Genomic DNA, 8,109 nt, shown 5'->3' on the forward strand with positions numbered 1-8,109 from the left:
GTCCATTTCAGGTCACTAATGCTTAGGATATCAATCGTTATGTGTTCCATTTCATTTTTGACAACTTCCAATTTTCCTAGTTTCATACTTTGTATATTCCATGTTTCAATTATTAATGAATTTTAGCCACTGTTTCTCCTCAATTTGAGTGGTTCCATGTCAGCAAATGGAGGTCTCAAAAGCTTTACCTTATCCATATGAGGAAGGCTGATTTTACTCTGATAATGCAGCTCCTCTCCAGTCCTACTTTGAGAGCTCTCTAAGGTAAGTGACTCATCTTCCTCCTCCTTATCGGACAGTGTTTCTGGACTATTCATAAAATGGTGCAGTAATGTATCAGGCAGTGTTTCTCTGCTATTCATAAGATTTTCCCTGGCCAAATCTTTGAGAAGTAGATGGCATCCTCCTTCTTCCTAGTCTGTCTCAGTCTCCAAGCCAGGCTTGATACCTGTGCACCATGTGCACCCCACTGGGTTTGAAACACCAGTGGCACAACCTCAAGACTCACAGCAACACATCACCACAGTAGGACAAACCAACAGACAAGTTTGTGTCCTTCAGCTGTTGGAAACCCCTCCAATACCTGCGGCTAACTCCTTGATCTGATCCAGTGCGCCTTGCCTTTTCTGTCCTCTCCCTGCTTCCTGCCTCGCTGCTTGTGGTGGATGGCCTGGGTTCCCTCCCTCACCTGGCTCCCAGCGGTTGAATTCTCAATCTTTTCTATCCCCTTTGCCTTTTCTGTCCTCTCCCTGCCTTCCCATTTCATTCCTTGTGGGGCATGGCCTGGGTTCCCTCTCTTCACCTGGGTCCCTGCAGCTGACTCCTCAATCTGTTCTGGTCCCCTTTGTCTTTTTGTTGTCCTCTTCCTGCTTACCACCTCGCTGCCTGTTCTTAGGTCCCTGGAATCTGAAAAAGAATGCTATCACTTTAAAATCCAAAATTGTTGGCACTTGTAAACATTCAAAGTGGCTGCACCTTCGATCACTTTAAATATCCAAAATGGCCACCACTTGTAAACATTCAAAATGGCTGTGCCCTCAGTCACTTTAAATATCCAATATGGCCACTACTGTAAACATTCAAAATGGCTGTGCCCTCTGTCACTTTAAATAACCATATGGTTGCCACGTGTAAACAATCAAAATGGCTGTGCCCTGCAGACAAACAAGAAGGTCAGTGAAAAAAGAAATCCTGCAATATTTGGGGATAGGTCAATAAGAAAGAAAAGGCAGAGAAGGAGAATAATGCAGAAAAAAATGGGAAAATGCAAAAACAAAAACAAGGAATGGGGTTAACCACGAGGGAAAAAAAGAAAAATTTGCAACCAGGAACAGAAAAGAAAAAAGCTGAAATCTAGGACCTCAGAGGGGAGGAATAAAGAATAGTAGTAAAAAGGACAAAATTATTAATAATAGTAGTAATTTTAAAACAGACAAAAGCAAGCAAACTAAAATAAAGAAGAAGAGAAAATCAACGGAGGGCAGGGCAGGGCACCCAGGCTCCGTCGGAGCACACAAAGTGCAATAGAGTTCCTGTGGGCCCAAAAGGTGGGTGAGAGTGGGGGATGGCCGAACTTCCATTCACCAAGTGGGTGTGGTGTATTAGAGTAACAATACCCCTTGTTGCAGGAGTGGGACAGAGGAAATACCTGGGGCAGTGAGATCCCTGTTGAGACAGGAAGGGTTGCCATGCAGAGCCCAGGGTGAGTGGCAGGTATTGGGCAGGTCTTTAGGCCTTCCGGTGAACTGAGAGGGAGGGAAGGAGGAAGGTAGGCAGACCAGTGGCCATCAAGCCAACCCTGACTCACAGCACCCTGTGTGTGGCAGGGAGGACTTGAACCCCATGGGGGTTCAGTGACTGATTTTTCAGTCTTCCCAGGTGTCTCTGGGTGGCCTCGAACCACCAACCTTTCAGCTGGCAGCCAAGTGCATCAATTGTATGTACCATCCCGGGACTCCAAGAAGGTAGGCAAGGTTAGAAGATGGCCTGATTTGATTTCTCTGACCGAGGAGGTGTTATCATTCCCTAAAGCCTCAGGCCCTAAGGCGGTGGGGGGAAGTCTTACCTACGGTTCAGATTTGAGGCCAGTCTCTCGGGGGATGGTTGACTTTGGATGACTTTGGATGGACGACAGGCTGGGTAGTCTGACAAGCGCAAGCATCACTGCTGCCATCGCTACAGCACTTATCACTGCTGCTGCTGCCACCCTCTGCTTCCATAAATTCCCACTATGGGACATCAAGCTCAATTGGCATAACATACTACACAAAACATTGTTCCACCTCCTACTTTGGCAAGTAGCAACTGGGATCTTAAAAGCTTGCAAGCAGCCATCTAGATGCAATGATGGGTCTCTCCTCCTCTAGAGCAAAGAAGAATGAAGAAAACCAAAGATTCATGGAAACAATTAGTCCTCATGACTGGGTACACCATGCGATCCTCAGCCTATATGACTATGAGACCAGAAGAACTAGATGGTGCCCGGCTACCACTGTCAACCACTCAGAGGGGGATCTATGTAGGAGATCCTGGATATAGAGAGAAAACAATGTGGAATAAAACTCAAAATAATTTGGAAAAAAAAAAAAAAAGGAGGCTAGGTTTGCTGGTCCGATAGACCCCGGTGGAACCACTGAGACTATTGTCCCTAGCTTCTCTTCTGGTCTGGAATTGAACCCATACCTGTGGCTTCCAGCCAAATAAAAGATAGGCATAAGAGTTGAACATGTGCCTGAGGTAGACATGTCCCTTGAAGAGAACAATCATGGGAGAAAGAAGGGCTATTTATGCACATGGAGAGAGCTCAGGGGGCAGGAGTGCATAGAGGGATGAACACAGGGAAGAAGTAACTTTCAGGAGGAAGGGAGAGAGGAGGTGTTGCATTGAGGTAAACCATCAATGTCATCAGACAACATGTATGTGAACTGCTGTATGGAAAGTGAATTTTCTCTGTAATCTTTCACCCAAATCACAATAAAAAAATAAAATAATATTGCCCCTATGGGGCTTTTCTACTCTGTGTCTGTCCTTTAGGGTCGCTGTGAGCTGGAATCAATTTGACAGCAATGATTTTTGTTTTTCTTATAGGATCTATAAGGAGCTTTGGCGGTGTAGTGCCTAAGGCATATGACTGCTAACCAGAAGGCTGGTGGTTCAAACCCACCAGCCACTCCTCAGAACGAAGGTTGGGCATTGTACTTCTGAAGCAATACCACCTCAGAAACCCACGGAGGGGTCACTGTGAGTCAGATCCAATTTCACAACAGTGAGTTTAGCTTGCTTTGGTTTTTGGTAAAATATCTATGGGACACCATCAAGTATGCAAAAATATGCATAATAAGAGTACCAAAGATAACAAAGAAATAACAGAAAAGGATATTTGAAGAAATAATGACCATAAACTTCCAAACTTTGCAAAGAACACAATATCAAAGAACACATATCCATGAAGTTCAAAAGCTATAATTATGATAAATTCAAAGAGATCATTTGAATTTATGAGATATTTTATAATCAAACTATCAAAAGACAATTAATTATAAGGAGGATCCAAGATGGCGGAGTAGGCAAATAGACAATCCAGACCTCTACAACAAAGACTTGAGAAACCAAATGAAATGGATAGAGATGGTAAGCCTGGAACCCAGAGCTTCAAGTGAAAGAATAAAGAAGTAGATCAAATACTGATCAGAGGAAGAGACTGAATGAAAAATGAACAATTAGGCATATGGAATGGCGAACTGCCAACCGGCCCAGTGTGGCCGTTTTGAACTACTGCAATTAGTGTTCTTATAGGGGCAAGAAACAGATAACTGGCTCCACTTTCACAGGCCTGCGCCAGTGCCCACATTTGTGATCAGCAATCAGAGAGGTGAGATCACCTCCCTTAACCTAAATAATCTCCACGTGACTAGAGGCATGAGCCTACTACTCCTATCTACCCAGACACCAGTCAAATCTTTCCAACTGCCAAGGCTGTGCCACTTTATTTCCTCTTTTTAGTTTTGTTCATCTTTCATCTTCCCTGTTCTCCCCACATTTTTTCCTTTTTTTTTTTAATTGTTCTTCTTGTTCTCTCTCCTTTCTAAAAAATTATTTATTTAATTTGATACTGTGGAGCAGGCACCTCAACCTCCCCCACACACTGTCTATGCACTCAGCAGTACCCCCTCATGCCTCTTACTGGGGTGTGGTGGATGCTACTGTATTGTAGTGAATACTATATTCCTGCCACAGCCATGTTTAGCTGGAAGCATTTTTGCCAATACTGTGACGCTTTCCTTCTTTTTTTCTTTCTTCTTATTTCTTCCTTCTCCTCCCCACCATTGCTGTTTTTTCTTTCTTTTTATTTTTCTTCTTCTTCACCTTTAAAAAAAAAAAAAAGGGGGAGCAGGTGACCTTCTCCCACCAACTCTATAGTCAGTAACACTCAACCTCACGCTTTCAAGGACAGTGGTGCTTGCTACCAGAGTAAGTTTGCATTCTCACTGCAGCCATTTTTGGTGGCTAATTTTTGTGACAGTACTGTGTCACTTATATTTCCTTTTTTCTTTTTTTCATTCTTCTTAATTCTTCCCCCTTCACTTCCTTCTTTTCTTTTCTTTTCTTTTCCTTTTCTTCCTCTTTCCTCATTTTTTGTTTCCTTAGCTTAATCCCATAGAGCAGGTGCTCTGGCCCCACCACCTTCACATCTAATAGCATTGGCTGTTGCCTCTCTGTGTTTTTCAATGTATGTTCCCACAGAGCAAACACTGCATTCATGCTGTACCTGTGTTAGTTAGCTAGTTCTTGCACCAGTACTGTGCTACTTTTTTTTCCTTTCTTTTTTTCTCATTTTTCTTCTTTTATTTCCTCTTAGATCTTTCCTTTTATGCCACCCTTGTTTTTTCCTTCATCCTCTTCTCTCCCATTTTTTTGTCTTTTTCACCCAAGAAGTCAGGAGCCAGTGACCCCACCCAGCCATACTCTCCAAACCTGCCACCTACCCACTGGCTGAAGCCACCACCCACTCTTCAACCAATGGACTGAAGTCAGACAGCAGTCAAGCATCCACCCAGTCTTCCCTCATCTGCACTATATGACCAGCAATCAGAGACTAATCCCCACACTCACATACACTACCAAATCCACCTAGAGATAGGTGATGAGCACCCCAGTTGCCAAACGAGTGATCAGAGTACCTTGCCCATCCCATTGCCTGGATGTATTAAAACAAAACAATAGCAAAAACAATTTAAAAGTATGAATCAAACCAACATGAAATCAATAAGTAAATATAACAACATCACAATATCTCAAAGACAACAGATAATTTCAAATCACATACATACACACACAAAATAGGACAAGACAATATGGTTCCATAAAAAGGAATAACCTATGTGGGATTATAATTCCAGAACAGAAAGAGGCAAATAAAAGCACTGGGAAAATTGTTGGAGATTTTTGGAAAAAAATTTCCTAACATCATGAAAAAAAGATATGCATTCAAGAAACCTCAAATAGGATAGACCCCAAAGGAAAATCACTAAAACATATCATGATCAAACTTTTCAAAAACAAATACAAATAAAGAATCCTGAAAGCAGTTGTGAAAAATGAAAAATTACCTACAAAGTAGAACTAACAAGACTTAAGCCCTGATGTCTTGCCAGAAACCATGCAGGCAAAAAAGCAATAGGATGACATATATAAAACCATGAAAGAAAGAGAAACAAACAAAAAAAAAATGTCAACCAAGAATTATATACCCAGCAAAACTGTCCTAGAAATTAGGACATTTCCAGATAAACAGAAATAAGGGGAATTTGTAAAAGAAAAAAAAAAATTACCAATCTTACAAGAGATACTAAAGGAAGCCCCATGAAAGTAGAACCAACAATAACAGACAACAGCCTGAGAGTAAGACACACAAGAACATCACGCAGAAATGAACCCAAATATAGAAGTTACCAAAAATAAAATAAACCTATAAGACTCAAAATAGGGAACCAGAGATATCAATTTGTAAATGATGACAACTACAAAGCCCAGATAAGGAATAAATAGTGTAATTACAGAACTTCCAAATGGAGAGCAAGTTAACACAATATCAAGATAAAATGGACTGTCTTAAACTTCAGAAGATACTAATAAATTACAGGGTAGCCTCAAAGAAAATTAATAAACCTTCTTAACAAAATAAAAAAAGAAGAAAATAATAAAATCAGTAAACACTAAAATAGCAATGAAAGAAATAAGAAAACCCATAAACAAAGTGAACTGTACACAGAACAACATATGGAACAAAGAAGCCATAAACACCACACACACACACACACACACACTCAGTGACAGCAGTAAATTAATAATTACTAATAACTACACTAAAAGTGGATTGATTACATGCACCAGTCAAGAGAGAGAGAGTAGGAGAATGGATTTAAAAAAAAAATTGACACATTGAGTGGTGCAAGATGGCAACCTAGTCAGATTAACTACATTATCTAGACCCTCTACAACAAAGATTTAAGAAATTAAGTGAAACAGATACAGATGACCGTCCTGGAAACCAATGCTTCAATGGAAAGGATAAAAAAAGTAGATTAAATACAAATCAAAGTAGGGACTGAATGAAAACACAAAGTGCAGTAAACTGCCAACCAGCACAGCACGGCCTTTTTTAAAGATTACAAGTACTGTTCAGATTGGAGCAGGAACCAGATAACCAATTCCACTTGCGCAGCACCAGCACACACATCAGTAATCAGTGACCAGAAAGGTGAGACATCCCCCCCCCACCTTACCTTGCACAGGCTCCCAGTGACCAGAGGTGTGGCCCCCACACTTACCAGCCAGTCAAATACCCCCCACAACCAGTGCTGTACCACTTTCATTTTAGTTCTACCCCTTTCCCCCTCCTTTTCTTTCCTTCTTTGTCCTTTGCCATTTTTTTTTTTTTTTTTATTCCCACAGAATGGAAACTCCTCCCCCTGCAGCCTATGAGTTAGGAATACCCATCCCACTTCTCACCAGGTGGAGGTGCACTCTCCCTCAGTAGAAACACTGTATCCCTGTGCAATTTTGTTTGGAACTTTCATCAGTACTGTTTCTTTTTTCCTTCAAAAAAAATTTTTTTTTCCATTTTCTTTCTTCTTAAGTTCTTCCCTCTTTCTCCTCTTATTTTTCCCTTCTTTTATTTTTTTTCCCTTCCTTTTCCTTCACAACCTTTTTTTTTTTTTTTTTTTTAATCCCTGGAGCAAGTTCCACATTCTCACTGCAGCACTCTTTGGCAGTTAACATTTATGGCAGTGTTTTCTTTTTTCTCTTTCCATTCTTCTCAGTTTTTCCTTCTTCCTAATCCATTTTTTCTCTTCCTGCCATGCTTTTCTCTTACTGCTTTTTCTTTCTTTCTTTTTATATATAATTTTTAATCCAGCTGAGTAGGTGCCCCACCACTGCCATACCCATGTTCACTAGCATGTGCCACTGACCCTGTGTATTTGGTAGTGCATACTCCCATGGGACAAATGTCACATTTCAGCCACAGCCATGTTTGGTGGCTGGATTTGTGCTAGTACTATGCCACATTTTTTTTTTTTTTATTCTTGTTTTCCTCTTTTTCATTTTGCTTTCTTCATAGGTCCTCTATCCAACCCCCCCCCTTTTTTTTTCTTTTTTCTGTTCCTCACATTTTCTTCATTCGTTTTATCTTTTCCCAGCAGTCAGGAGCCAGAAATTTTGCGCAGCCTTACCCACCATATCTGCCCCCCACCAACATGGGAAGGGCCACCAGCTGCTCCACTACCACTGAATCCACAACAACAGCCAACAACCACTCAAGCTTGTTTTCAACTGCTCTGTATGCTCAGTGATCAGAGAGACTCATGCCCATCCTCTCATCCATTACCAAATACACCTGGAGATGGATGGTAAGCACCTCAGTGTGCCAAACTAGAGACAAGAGTAACATGCCTGCCCTGTTGCTTGAATATATTAAAACAAAACAAAATTTTTTTTAAAAAAAGAGTGAAGTAAACCAACATACTATCAACAAATTAATTCCATTGTCTCGGTAACAGATAACATCAAACAACACATACACACAAAGAACAAGATAGCTCAAAAAGT

Source organism: Orycteropus afer, unplaced genomic scaffold, assembly GCF_000298275.1.
Source record: "Orycteropus afer afer isolate SDZICR_OR568_19922 unplaced genomic scaffold, OryAfe1.0 scaffold00163, whole genome shotgun sequence".
Classification (NCBI taxonomy): domain Eukaryota; kingdom Metazoa; phylum Chordata; class Mammalia; order Tubulidentata; family Orycteropodidae; genus Orycteropus; species Orycteropus afer.